Source organism: Macaca mulatta, chromosome 1 (genome assembly GCF_049350105.2).
Source record: "Macaca mulatta isolate MMU2019108-1 chromosome 1, T2T-MMU8v2.0, whole genome shotgun sequence".
Taxonomy (NCBI): Eukaryota; Metazoa; Chordata; class Mammalia; order Primates; family Cercopithecidae; genus Macaca; species Macaca mulatta.
In genome coordinates, this window is record NC_133406.1 from 204558688 (window position 1) to 204573391 (window position 14704).

A 14704-nucleotide genomic window follows, 5' to 3' on the forward strand; every position below is an offset into this window, starting at 1 on the left:
CGTGACCCGGGAGGCGGAGCTTGCAGTGAGCTGAGATCCAGCCACTGCACTCCAGCCGGGGCGACAAAGCGAAATTCTGTCTCAAAAAAAAAAAAAAAAACCTAGCACTCTGAGAAAGCTGGGGTGGGCAGATGGCTGCAGGCCAGGAGTTTAAGACTATCCTGGGCAACAAAATGAGACTCTGTCTCTACAAAAAATTTGCTAAATCACCAGGTATGGTGGTACACACCTGCAGTCCCAGTTACTCAGGAGTCTGATGCAGGAAGATCACTTGAGCTCAGGAGTTTGAGGCTACAGTCAGCTATGTTCATGCCACTGCACTGAGGCCTGGGCAACAAAGCAAGGCTGTCTCCAAAAAAACAAAAACAAAAAAAGAATCTAGTTCCTACCTAGTTGTTGTTTTTTCAGATAGTCTCACTTTGTCACCCAGACTGAAGTACAGTGGTATGATCTTGGCTCACTGCAACCTCTGCCTCCCAGGTTCAAGCAATTCTCCTGCCTCAGCCTCCCGAGTAGCTGGGATTACCAGCACCCGCCACCACCCCTGGCTAACTTTTGTATTTTTAGTACAGAGAGGGTTTCACCATCTTGGCCAGGCTGATCTCGAACTCCTGACCTCAAGTGATCTGCCCGCCTCAGCCTCCCAACATGCCGAGATTACAGGCATGAGCCATCGTGCCCACCCTGTTTTTTTGTTGTTGTTGCTTTTGAGATGGAGTTTCACTCCTGCTGCCCAGCCTGGAGTGCAGTGGAGCAATTCCGGCTAACTGCAACCTCTGCCTCCTGGGTTCAAGCAATTCTCCTGCCTCAGCCTTCTGAGTAGCTGCGATTACAGGTGTTTACCACCACACCCAGCTAATTTTTGTATTTTTCGTGGAGGCAGTGTTTCACCATGTTGGCTAGGATGGTCTTGAACTCCTGACCTCAGATGATCCACCTGCCTCAGCCTCCTAAAGTGTTGGAATTACAGGCATGAGCCACCACGGCTGGCCCCTACCTAGCTGCTTTTTGTTTGTTTTGAGACGGAGTTTCACTCTTGTTCCCCAGGCTGGAGTGCAGTGATGTGATCTCGGCTCACCACAACCTCCACCTCCCAGGTTCAAGCGATTCTCTCTCTCCTGCCTCAGCCTCCCAAGTAGCTGGGATTACAGGGATGCGCCACCACGCCTGGCTGATTTTGTATTTTTTGTAGAGACAGGGTTTCTCCATGTTGGTCAGGCTGATCTCAGTCTCCTGACCTCAGGTGATTTGCCCACCTCGGCCTCCCAAAGTGCTGGGATTACAGGCGTGAGCCACCACACCCGGCATTGTTTTTGAAGAACAGAAACTCTAATAAAAGTTAAATATATCCATACTCCAGAGCTAAGAGGTTCAGTAAAACTGTCCCCAAATTGTTTACTTTCAGCACAGAGATAACAGCATTCTCTGTGCATTCTGAACATGTCCATTGTGGGCTAAGAAGTAGAGTTTAATTAGTTAATATGAAAATAGTGATACAGGCCTGGCGTGGTGGCTCAAGCCTGTAATCCCAGCACTTTGGGAGGCCGAGACGGGCGGATCACAAGGTCGGGAGATCGAGACCATCCTGGCTAACACGGTGAAACCCTGTCTCTACTAAAAAATACAAAAAAAAAAAAAAAAAACTAGCCGGGTGAGGTGGCGGGCATCTGTAGTCCCAGCTACTCGGGAGGCTGAGGCAGGAGAATGGCGTGACCCGGGAGGCGGAGCTTGCAGTGAGCTGAGATCCGGCCACTGCACTCCAGCCTGTGTGACAGAGCAAGACTCTGTCTCAAAAAAAAAAAAAGAAAATAGTGATACATAAATGACAAAGGAAATTCAGAAACTCTTCTGTGACATCTAAGGATGGAAAACTGCATGTACTAGGAGACCCCGGCAGAAGATGCTGACAAAGATATGAAGAGGCAAGGTAGGCTGGCGCATTGGTGGCTCAAGCCTGTAATCCCAACACTTTGGGAGGGGGAAATGGGAGGATCAGTTAAGCTCAGGGGAAGGGAGGTGAAGGAAGACTGGAGTGGGGAGAAGGAAGGAGGAAAAGGAAAGGGGGAAGAAGGAAGGGAAAAAAGGAAGAAAGGGCAATGTATACCAGCACTGTCTGTCTACTAGAACTTCCTGAAAATGAAATGTCCTATATCCATATAGTTCTATATAGCTAGTATGACTGAAGAACTGAATTTTTAGAGTTCAATATATACTTAATAGACACTGATCAAGGAAGAAATGGAGAGAAGGAAGGTTTGGTTTTTGCACCCAGTCTGTCATAAAGGTTTTTTTTTTTTCTTTTAAGACAGTTTTGCTGTGTCACCCAGGCTGGAGTGCAGGGGCGTAATCTCAGCTCAATGCAACCTCTGCCCCGCTGGTTCAAGCAATTCTCCTGCCTCAGCCTCCCAAATAACTGGGACTACAGGCGCCCGCCACCACGCCCAGCTACTTTTTTTTGTATTTTCAGTAGAGACGGGGTTTCACTATGTTGGCCAGCTGGTCTTAAACTCCTGACCTCGTGATCCACCCACCCCGGCCTCCCAAACTGCTGGGATTACAGGTGTGAGCCACCACGCCCAGTCCGACATAAAGGTTTTTAAACCAAACAAAAGTATTAGTTCTGGACTTTTTTTAAACTCACTGTATTATGTCAATAAACATGACTTTCCAGTCTACATCTCTTTTCTACCTAGCATTCCACTATAAAAATGTACCATAAGCAGTCCCATGGTAACGTATATTTAGGTTGCTATTAATTTTTCACTTACATAAATAATATTGTGATGATTATTCTTATCTTTAAGGACCTGTTCAATAGGAAATCCTTAAGGTGCGTTCATCGAAGTACATACTGTTGTCCTCTAGAAAAGGCTACAGCAATTTATACTGCTACCACCAGTGTCTGAGAATTTCTCCAAACCTTCACCGACAATAATCATTTTTTTTTGTCATAGTGGAAATCTCAGGAAGAAAATGGTATCTCAATTTCATCTGTATCTCTCTGGTTTTCATGTAAGACTTATTTTGTCAGTATTAATTATCTAATTTTCAAAACGGTCAACCAATTGTTCTAGAACCATTTATTGAAAAATTACGGCCGGGCGCGGTGGCTCACGCCTGTAATCCCAGCACTTTGGGAGGCCAAGGCGGGCGGATCACAAGGTCAGGAGATCGAGACCATCCTGGCTAACACGGTGAAACCCTGTCTCTATCAAAAATGCAAAAAATTAGCCGGGCGAGGCGGCGGGCGCCTGTAGTCCCAGCTACTCGGGAGGCTGAGGCAGGAGAATGGCGTGAACCCGGGAGGCGGAGCTTGCAGTGAGCCGAGATCGCGCCATTGCACTCCAGCCTGGGCGACTAAGCGAGACTCTGTTTCCATATACAATAATATTAGTATCTATGGTGTCAAAATCTTCATAGAAATAAGAAAGTAATAATGATATTCATGTGTTGAATACCTACCACATGCCTGGTATTGGGTTAATCATCTAACCATCACAATAACCGCACTGGAGCCAGAGATTTCTACGTCCATTTAAAATTGAATAGGCTGGTCACAGTGCCTCACACCTGTAATCCCAGCACTTTGGGAGATCAAGGTGGGCAGATCACCTGAGGTCGAGTTCGAAACCAGCCTGGCCAACACGGCGAAACCCCCAATCTACTAAAAATACAAAAATTAGCCAGACGCAGTAGTGGGCGCCTGTAATCCCAGCTACTCGGGAGGCTGAGGCAGGAGAATTGATTGAACTGGAAGGCAGAGGTTGCAGTAAGCCAAGATCGTGCCATTGCACTCCAACCTAGGTGACAAAGTGACACTCCATCTCAAAAAAACAAAAAAAAGACTGAAACAGAAATAAAGGAATAGAAGAGGCAAGGTTCTACACTATGAATAAGACAAAGCATTCACCATTAACCCAAGAATTAATGCCACCTTCTAAATTTTCAAGGAAAAGAGGAATCATCAGAATGGGCTTTTACAATTTAAGTTCTTCTGAAGCAAGATGCTAAATATTAAGCTTTCATAATAAACAAATTCAAGAAGTATATCCCTATTTCTCCTCCACGGTTCCTATTTATCTTTACTATTCAGACATACCTTCATCTAGTACCAAAGGAAAAGATATATATACATACAACACGACAAAACAGTAAAAATCTCTTCTACATATCCAAACACTGGCCTGAAGAATGACATTACGAGAAACTTTTACTTTCAACATTACCTATTTTTCTATAATGTCTGAATTTTTTCAACCGGCATCTGTCTGTGAGCAGGGGGGAGAAAATGAAGACACCTCCCTGCCCCACCAGGGCTTTCATAAAATGTGTGCTCTGCTTGAAGAAACCCTGGGGTAGGGTAGAAGAGTATTAGGGGACTTACCAGTTTTACCTTTTTAAAAATAACATGTTGGCAGGGTGTGATGGCTCACACCTGTAATCCCAGCACTTTGGGAGGCTGAGGAAGGAGTTCAAGACCAGCCTGGGCAACACGGTGAAACCCTGTCTCTATAAAACTACAAAAATTAGCCAGGCATGGTGGTGAATACCTGTAGTCCCAGCTACTCAGGAGGCTGAGGTGGGAGGACTCCCTGGGCCCAAGAGGTCCAGGCTGTGGTGAGCCGTGATCACGCCACCACACTCCAGCCTGGGTGACAAAACAAGACCCTATCTCAAAATAAAAATAAAAACAAAAAATGAAATGTTAAGCAGAGCCTCAAAGTATAAAATATAAATGCACAACTGTTCTGATTGAAGGAGAAGGACAACTCAGAAAACTATCATTATTACAACCTATTTATTATAGTTACCTACAGTTCTACAGAATAGTCTTGATAGAATGGGTTTTGAACAAATTTTTATAAACTTTTTTTTTTTTTTGAGACAGGGTCTCACTTTGTCACCCAGGCTAGAGTGCAGTGGTGCAATCTTGGCTCACCATAGCCTCAACCTCCTGGGTTCAAGCAATCCTCCTGCCTCAGCCCCCTAAGTAGCTGGGACTACAGGCTCACACCACCACACCGGCTGATTTTTTATTTTAATTTATTTTATTTTGTAGAGGTGGGGGGGGTTTCATCATATTGCTTGGGCTATGAGTCACTGCGCCCTGCCTTAAATCAACATTTTTTTTTTTTTTTGAGATGGAGTCTCACTCTGTCGCCCAGGCTGGAGTGCAGTGGCTCAATCTCGGCTCACTACAAGCTCCACCTCCGGGTTCACACCAGTCTCCTGCCTTGGCCTCCCAAGTAGCTGGGACTACAGGCGCCCGCCACCACACCCGGCTAATTTTTTTGCATTTTTAGTAGAGACAAGGTTTCACCATGTTAGACAGGATGGTCTCGATCTCCTGACCTCGTGATCCGCCCACCTCCGCCTCCCAAAGTGCTGGGATTACAGGTGTGAGCCACTGCGCCCTGCCAAATCAACTTTTTAATTCACACACAATGTATGTACACACTTTAAGAATACAGTTCAATGGCCAGGCGCAGTGGCTCACACCTGTAATCCCAGCACTTTGGGAGGCTGACGCGGGCGGATCACCTGAGGTCAGGAGCTCAAGACCATCCTGGCCAACATGGTAAAACCCTGTCTCTACTAAAAACATAAAAATTAGCTGGGAGTGGTGGTGTGTGCCTGTAATCCCAGCTTCTCAGGAGGCTGAGGCAGGAGAATCACATTAACCTGGGAGGCAGAGGTTGCAGCGAGCCAAGACGGCGCCCCGGCCATCCAACCTGGGCAACAGAGCCTCAAAAAACAGTTTGATGAGTTTTGACAAAACATACTGTGTAACCACCACCACAACCAAAACAGAGAATATTTCCATCACTCCAGAAAGTACCCTCTTGCCCCTTGGCAATTTACTCACCTACCACTGTACAAATTATTTTCAACTAACTTAACAGAATCTGAGTGAACTAGGACTTGACAATGGGAGCACTTCCAGAGACTGCCACCAAGTCACTTATTTACTTATTCCCATATTAACTCACCCTTTTATCAATATTTACTATGCCTCTTCTACATGACTCAATGTCCTAGGTAGGGACTGCATTCAACATTGAATAAAACAAATCCCTTCTTACTCTCTAAAGAGGTGAAGGATGAAACACAATAGATTAAAAATAAATACTATGTTACATAGCAATAATGTAGGGTTGGGGAGGGAAACAGTAACAGTTTTTTAAGAGGAGTACTATTATAGAGGAGTCAACAAAGGTCTCTTTCAGGACATTTCCCAGTATAACAGATATACATATATAAAGATACATCAAAACTGCCAAAGCCAAGGTGACACAGCAACTCCTTAACACTTACGTAGTAAGAACTTTTATATAAAGCAAGGCTATGTAAAGGGTCATCTTATGCCTGAAACAAGAATTTCTTATATTTAAAAATTTAACCTTTTTCTTTTTTTTTTTTTTTTGAGACGGGGTCTCCTGTGTTGCCCAGGCTGGAGTATAACGGTACAATCTCAGCTCACTGCAACCTCTGCCTCCCTGATTCAAGTGATTCTCCCGCCTCAGCCTCCCAAGTAGCTGGGATTACAGGCGCACACCACCACGCCTGCCTAATTTTTCTATTTTTAGTAGAAATGGGTTTCACCATGTTGGCCAGGCTAGTCTCAAACTCCTGACCTCAAGTGATTCACCCACTTCAGCCTCCTAAAGTGCTGGGATTACAGGCGTGAGCCACCACACCCAGCCACTAATTCTCTTTTTCTATTCGGCAACCCAACACTGGAATCTGACCAATTCCTCAATCACATTCATGTGAAAAGTTTTTTTCTGATAGCCGATAGTCTTGCAAGCCAAACGAATTAGTCAAGACTCTAGGACATAATCTTTAGATAAACTGGGACCATCTTCTGTGAAGTCCTGATATAATGGAAAGCCCTTGAGTAAAGAAACTTCCTCGTTAACTTTACAATACAGTCTCACCTCTACGCATTCAATCCTTTATTCATGCCATCCTTTTTACCAAAATCGAGAAAAAGGAAATTGAGTTGTTAACCTCACAAACACACACAAAAATCACATGACATTACTGAAAACAATGCAATGGACTTCATAGTTTATTATTTTAAAAAATAATAGAATAACCTTAGTTGTTACGCCTCAAGACAAGAGTCAAAAGTCTTACAAGCAGACATTCAACAAATCTGCTTGGCCTTCTATCTTCTGAGACAGGCCAAGCTACGCAGTGACAACATTCCAGATGCTATAAAGCAAATCAAGCAGAACGAAAGTGAGGACACTGAACACGTACCATCTAAAGAAGGCACAGGCAACAGGCAGGGGTCAGACCAATGCCTCTATGCTTTGAAAGTCTGGGTTTCTTCAGTTTGGAAACAAAGTAATTCAGTGTTTTGGGGGTTCCCCTCCATTGTTTCAACTCCATCTTTCTTTTTATTTTTTTTTTGAGACAGAGTCTCGCTCTGTTGCCCAGGCTGGAGTGCAGTGGCACGATCCCAGCTCACTGCAAGCTCCGCCTCCCCAGTTCATGCCATTCTCCTGCCTCAGCCTCCCGAGTAGCTGGGACAACAGGCGCCCACCACCACACCCGGCTAATTTTTTGTATTTTTAGTAGAGACGGGGTTTCACAGTGTTAGCCAGAATGGTCTCGATCTCCTGACCTCGTGATCCGCCTGCCTCGGCATCCCAAAGCGCTGGGATTATCAACTCCATCTTTCAAAGCTGCCTAAAATCTTTTTTTTTTTTTTTTTTAAGAAACAAAGGAAGGATATAAGGTGCCAAGACGGAAAAAAAGATAAATGAAGATGTAAGACAGCAAAGTGACTTTGAATGGGGGTATCAGAGACCTCTATGATATAACCAGAACAGGTAAAAAAAAAAAAAAAAAAGATGTAAAATAGGTAATATAAAGGTATAAAATAGTAAACACTGACACTCTGTCCATGTCAGGGCTACATGTCAGACTGTTGGCAGGGTCTAGGGCAAACTGAAGATGACATGCCCCAACTATAATAGACCGTTGCTGCAAAGCAGAAAAGCAGGTCCATGGCTGCCAGATCTGCTTTTTCAAAAGCAGCCTGAATCCACATTTTTATACAAAATCTCCTTTTTAAATGTGGACAACTAATTCAAATTTACAACACTGTATGAGCCAAAGAAAACATATCAGCAGATTGGATTTAGTCCATAAAACTTTTTAGGCAGAGGTTGAAAACATCTGCCTAAATACATGCTTTTTTCAGTGGTAATACTCAACTGTGTGGCAGAAAGTACATCCTGCGCTTCCAAAAAAACACTATTTTTTGAGTATATATCTGACACAATCACTGAAGGAAAGCACACTTAAAATACCCCATTTCTAGGCCGGGCGCGGTGGCTCAAGCCTGTAATCCCAGCACTCTGGGAGACCGAAGCGGGTGGATCACCTGAGGTCAGGAGTTCAAGACCAACCTGGCCAACTTGGCGAATCCCCATCTCTACTAAAAATACAAAAAAAAATTAGCCAGGGCTGGGTGCCGTGGCTCATGCCTGTAATCCCAGCACTTTGGGAGGCCGAGGCGGGCAGATCACCCGGGGTCGGGAGTTTGAGACCAGCCTGGCCAACATGGAGAAACCCCATCTCTACTAAAATTACAAAATTAGCTGGGCATGGTGGCCTATGCCTCTAATCCCAGCTACTCGGGAGGCTGAGGCAGGAGAATCACTTGAACCTGGGAGGTGGAGGTTGTGGTGAGCTGAGATCGAGCCCTTGCACTCTAGCCTGGGCAACAGACAGACTCTGTCTCAAAAAAAAAAGGGGGGGGGCTGGGCGCAGTGGCTCACGCCCGTAATCCCAATACTTTGGGAGGCCAAGGCAGGAGGATCAGTTGAGGTCGGAAACCCAGGAGGTGGAGGTTGCAGTGAGCTGAGATTGCACCATTGCACTCCAGCCTGGGCAACAAAAGCGAAACTCCATCTCAAAACAAAAAAACAAACAAACAAAAAGCTCCATTTCTGGAACGCCTAAAATATGTACTGTAAACAAAATTCAATGAAGGAAAACATTAGCAAATTAATTTTTGTCAAATTGGGCTCACCAAATTTTAGCTTTCTCACTATGGGCAAAACCAGCCCCTATCTTCTAGACAAAAAAAACCTGAGATTTCTTTTTTTTTTTTTTTTTTTTGAGACGGAGTCTTGCTCTGTCGCCCGGGCTGGAGTGTGATGGCCGGATCTTAGCTCACTGCAACCTCTGCCTCCCGGGTTTACGCCATTCTCCTGCCTCAGCCTCCTAAGTGACTGGGACTACAGGCGCCTGCCACCACGCCCGGCTAATTTTTTGTATTTTTTAGTAGAGACAGGGTTTCACCGTGTTAGCCAGGTTGGTCTCGATCTCCTGACCTTGTGATCCGCCCGTCTCGGCCTCCCAAAGTGCTGGGATTACAGGCTTGAGCCACCGCGCCCGGCCAAAACCTAAGATTTCTACAGCACGTCATTAAAACATACTATTTACCCTCAAAAACAAAAAACTGTAGGCCAGGCGCGGTGGCTCACCGCTATAATCCCAGCACTTTGTGGGGCTGAGGCAGGCAGATCACGAGGTCAGGAGATAGAGATCATCTTGACTAACACAGTGAAACCATGTCTCTACTAAAAATACAAAAATTAGCCAGGTGTGGTGGCACGCGCCTGTAGTCCCAGCTACTCAGGAGGCAGTGGCAGGAGAATCACTTGAACCTGGGAGGCTGAGGATGCAGTGAGCCAAGATCACACCACTGCACTCCAACCTGGGCAACAGAGCGAGGCTCCATCTCAAAAAAAAAAAAAAAATTAGTTCCCTTGAAAAATTAATAAAGTCAATCTTTTAGAAAGGGTACCTGTGGCCTCTTACTGCCTTGGGAAGCCTTGAGCAATTACCTTTCTTTTTCCTTAGCGACAGGGTCTGGCTCTATTGCCCAGGCTGGAGTGCAGTGGTGCAATCATAGCTCTCTGATACCTTGAACTCCTGGGCTCAAGGGATCCTCCCACCTTACCCTCCCAAAGTGCTGGGATTATAAGCATGAGCCACCATGCCCAGCCTACATTTTTATGGATTATAAAGCTGCATTATAGGGTCTAGAACAGTAGTTCTTAACTTTTTTGAAACTCTAATGAATATGGTAGGAGAACACATTTTCCTTGAGAAAATGCATCCCTATTCAAAAACATTTTACAGAGTTCTCGGGCTCCCTGGAGTCCATAGGCCATAGATTAAGAATGCAATGTCGCCGGGCACGGTGGCTCACGCCTGTAATCCCAGCACTTTGGGAGGCCAAGGCAGGTGGATCATGAGGTCAGGCGTTCAAGACCAGCCTGGCCAAAATGGTGAAACCCCGTCTCTACTAAAAATACAAAAAAATTAGCTGGGTGTGGTGGCAGGCGCCTGTAATCCCAGCTACTCTGGAGGCTGAGGCAGAGAACTGCTTAAAACCTGGAGGGGCGGAGGTTGCAGTGAGCCGAGACCGCGCCACTGCACTCCAGCCTGGGCAACAGAGCAAGACTGTCTCAAAAAAAAAAAAAGAATGCAATGTCCTGCCGCAGGCTAGGCGCGGTGGCTCACGCCTGTAATCCCAGCACTAGGCCAAGCCGGGCGGATCACCTGAGGTCAGGAGTTCAAGACCAGCCTGGCCAACATGGCAAAACCCCGTCTCCACTAAAAATACAAAAATTAGCTGGACATAGTGGTGGACGCCTGTAATTCCAGCTATTCGGGACACTAAGACTGGAGAATCACTTGAACCCTGGAGGCAGAGGTTGCAGAGAGCCGAGACCATGCCACTGCACTGTCCGGCCTGGGTGACAAGAGAGAAACTCCGTCTCAAGAAAAAAAACAAAAAATACAAAAATTAGCCAGGCACGGTGGCAGGCGCCTGTAATCCCAGCTACTCAGAAGGCTAAGGCAGGGAGAATTGCTTGAAACCAGGAGGCAGAGGTTGCAGTGAGCCAAGACAGTGCCACTGCATTCCAGCCTGGGCAATAGAGCAAGACTGCCTCCAGAAGAAAAAAAAAAAAGAGGCCAGGTGTGGCGGCGGGTGCCTGTAATCCCAGCTACTCGGGAGGCTAAGGCAGGAGAATCGCTTGAACCCAGGAGGTGGAGGTCGCAGTGAGCCAAGATTCCACCACCACACTCCAGCCTGGGCAACAGAGCGAGACTCCCATCTCAAAAAAAAAAAAAAAAAAAAAAAAAGAAACACAATGTCCTACCATGGAGAATAAGTTTACTTGTTTTGAATCCAGGTATCACTCTGTTGCCCAGGCTGGCATGCAGTGGCATGATCATGGCTCACTGTGCAGCCTACAGAGACTATTAAACCTACTTAACTCTCCAATCTCTGCTGCTTCTTACTCTTCCATCTCTATCTTCTTGCTCTGTCAGGTAACTACCATCTTCAGTCTCTTAACTAACGTACCTCACAATCCATTTTCCATACTTCCTTGAAATGATTTTAAAACATAAATCACCCCTTAAACCCCTTCCTTCCTCCCTCCTTCATCTGTACTACTGAACGTGTTGTAGGCTGCACGCAGTGGCTCATGCCTGTAATCTCAGCACTTTCAGGAGGCCAAGGCAGGGGGATCACCTAAGGGCAGGAGTATGAGACCAGCCTGACCAACATGGAGAAACCCCGTCTCTACTAAAAATACAAAATTAGCCAGGCGTGGTGGCACATGCCTGTAATCCCAGTTACTTGGGAGGCTGAGGCAGGAGAATTGCTTGAACCGGGAGGAGGAACTTGCAGTGAGCCGAGATCGCGCCATGGCACTCCAGCCCGGGCAACAAGAGCGAAACTCTATCTCAAAAAAAAAAAAAAAAGGCCGGGCGCGGTGGCTCAAGCCTGTAATCCCAGCACTTTGGGAGGCCGAGACGGGCGGATCACGAGGTCAGGAGATCGAGACCATCCTGGCTAACACGGTGAAACCCCGTCTCTACTAAAAAATACAAAAAACTAGCCGGGCGAGGTGGCGGGCGCCTGTAGTCCCAGCTACTCGGGAGGCTGAGGCAGGAGAATGGCGTGAACCCAGGAGGCGGAGCTTGCAGTGAGCTGAGATCCGGCCACTGCACTCCAGCCTGGGCGGCAGAGCGAGACTCCGTCTCAGAAAAAAAAAAAAAAAAAAAGGTGTAAATAATTTATGTGTCTACCCATATTAGAGAAAGAAAGAGCCGGGCGCGGTGGCTCACGCCTGTATTCCCAGCACTTTGGGAGGCCGAGGCGGGCGGATCACAAGGTCAGGAGATCGAGACCACGGTGAAACCCCGTCTCTACTAAAAATACAAAAAATTAGCCGGGCGCGGTTGTGGGCGCCTGTAGTCCCAGCTACTCGGGAGGCTGAGGCAGGAGAATGGCGTGAACCCGGGAGGCGGAGCTTGCAGTGAGCCGAGATCACGCCACTGCACTCCAGCCTGGGCGACAGAGGGAGACTCCGTCTCAAAAAAAAAAAAAAAAAGAGAAAGAAAGAGATGGCAATCCTTCCTACCATCAGAAGGCTTCAATGGCTTCCCTAATAACCTTACCTCTCCAACTCATCTGTAATCACTCTCCAAAGTGTCAAACACAATTGGCCTCCTTTCAGTTCTGAAACCACACTAAATTCTTCCCATCTTCCAGTTTGGGCACTTACTGTTTCCTCTACCTGGATACCCTCTCCTTGACATTCTACAAAATTGGTTCCTCACTCTCCCCAAAAAGAACTTCAGGGGCCGGGCGCAGTGGCTCAAGCCTGTAATCCCAGCACTTTGGGAGGCCGAGACGGGTGGATCACAAGGTCAGGAGATCGAGACCATCCTGGCTAACACGGTGAAACCCCGTCTCTACTAAGAAATACAAAAAACTAGCCGGGCGAGGTGGCCGGTGCCTATAGTCCCAGCTACTCGGGAGGCTGAGGCAGGAGAATGGTGTGAACCCGGGAGGCGGAGCTTGTAGTGAGCTGAGATCCAGCCACTGCACTCCAGCCTGGACGACAGAGCGAGACTCCGTCTCAAAAAAAAAAAAAAAGAAATTCATTCCCCCTTTTCAGTGTCTATCTGAGTCCTGAACTGGACACCTGTTACTTTTCTCAATTTGTAATTTATTTGCTTACCTTTTGTGTCCCCCGCCCCCAACAATTGTGTTAAGTTTCCAAAAGACAAGACCTCATCTGTCATTGTACCCCAATATATTCACAGGCCGACAACAGGAGCTGGTAAATGATAGGCTCTCAAGTACTATTTGTTGAATAAATTACCCAATCAGAGTCAAATAGTGAACAGATCTTAGATGTTCATAGAATATGTGTGAAAAAAATCCACCAAAACCCTGCATTTGAGAGAATAGCATTAACCAAACTTCCTTCCATTTAGGATGTCACTATGCCCTACAGAAACAGGGTGGCGCCCTGAAATGCTTAGTGGTTAGGACTATCCATTCTAAAAATAATAAATCGTGGCCGGGCACGGTGGCTCATGCCTGTAATCCCAACACTTAAGGAGGCCGAGGCGGGTGATCCCCTGAGGTCAGGAGTTCAAGACTAGCCTGGTCAACATGGTGAAACCCCATCTCTACTAAAAATAAAAAAATGAGCCAGGCGTGGTGACACACACCGGTAATCCCAGCTACTCAGGAGGCAGAAGCAGGAGAATCGCTTGAACCCAGGAGGCAGAGGTTGCAGTGAGCAGAGATTGTGCCACTGCACTCCAGGCTGGGTGACAGAGCGAGACTTTGTCTCAAAAAATAATAATAATAACAAATCGTAGGTCTGTGTGCCCTCCCAGTAATCATCATTCCCCATCTCTGTGTTCATCTCAGAAATATTCCAAGCTTCCTCCCTCCAATTCCTCGGAACAAAACAGATCACACTTTTTGTAATCCATATTTTACAGGCTAAACCAAATTCAAAAGTACCTACATACTTGGTATTACATAAATACACTAAGGTGGTACTACTACTACCACCACCACTGCTAAAACTGAACTGTACCTAGGCTACAAAACTAAAAACATCAACCTCCAAAACTGGAGAGCTTTCTCTGGTGCTAAAAGGTTTAAAAAACAAAGAGATGGAATTACACTGGATATAGAGCTTTTTAATCAAATCACTTATTAAAGAAACCTCAATACAACTCTCTTACAAAATGCAATTAAGCCCAAATGGTGGCAGTAAAACTTATCATTTACGTATGAACACTAGTTCACAAAATACATGTCCCGGCAAAGAACAAACTGAGCCCGATTTGCTCCACAAGTTGTTCATGGCAGCCACTGGTTTTGGCTATTTAACAAGCTTCTAAATCCTAATACACACGTCAGGCTGTCTAGAATAACAGGACAGACTACATCAGTACTTCCACAAACGAAAAAAGTCAGGGTCATCTGAAAGACAAGAAAAACAATGGTGTGATATATGCCTTACCTCTCTGGGCGCACACTCTAAAAGAAAACATATAAATGATGATAGTTGTAACAGTGGCTAAGTGACTTTTATTTTGTCTCATTTAGTTTCCACAATAACCCTGTAAAGGGGTCACTGCTACTCCCTGCTGTTTTAGTGATAAGAAAACTGAGGCACCTGGAAATGAAGACTCTTGACCTCAGATCAAAAGATAGCAGGGCCAAGATTTGAACCCAGGCTGACTAGTTCAGAACACTTCCGTTATGCTCCCCACAGAAGCTTCACTGCCTCTCTCCTGCCAGGTCCTTCTACACTCTCAAAGGCTTTCCCTTCAATCCAATTAACAA

General features: G+C 46.0%; 1 protein-coding gene across 10 annotated transcripts in view; it reads right to left on the reverse strand.

Moving 5' to 3' along the window:
* Positions 1-14704, reverse strand: part of THRAP3 (thyroid hormone receptor associated protein 3) — a 105471-nt gene that overhangs the window by 70300 nt on the left and 20467 nt on the right.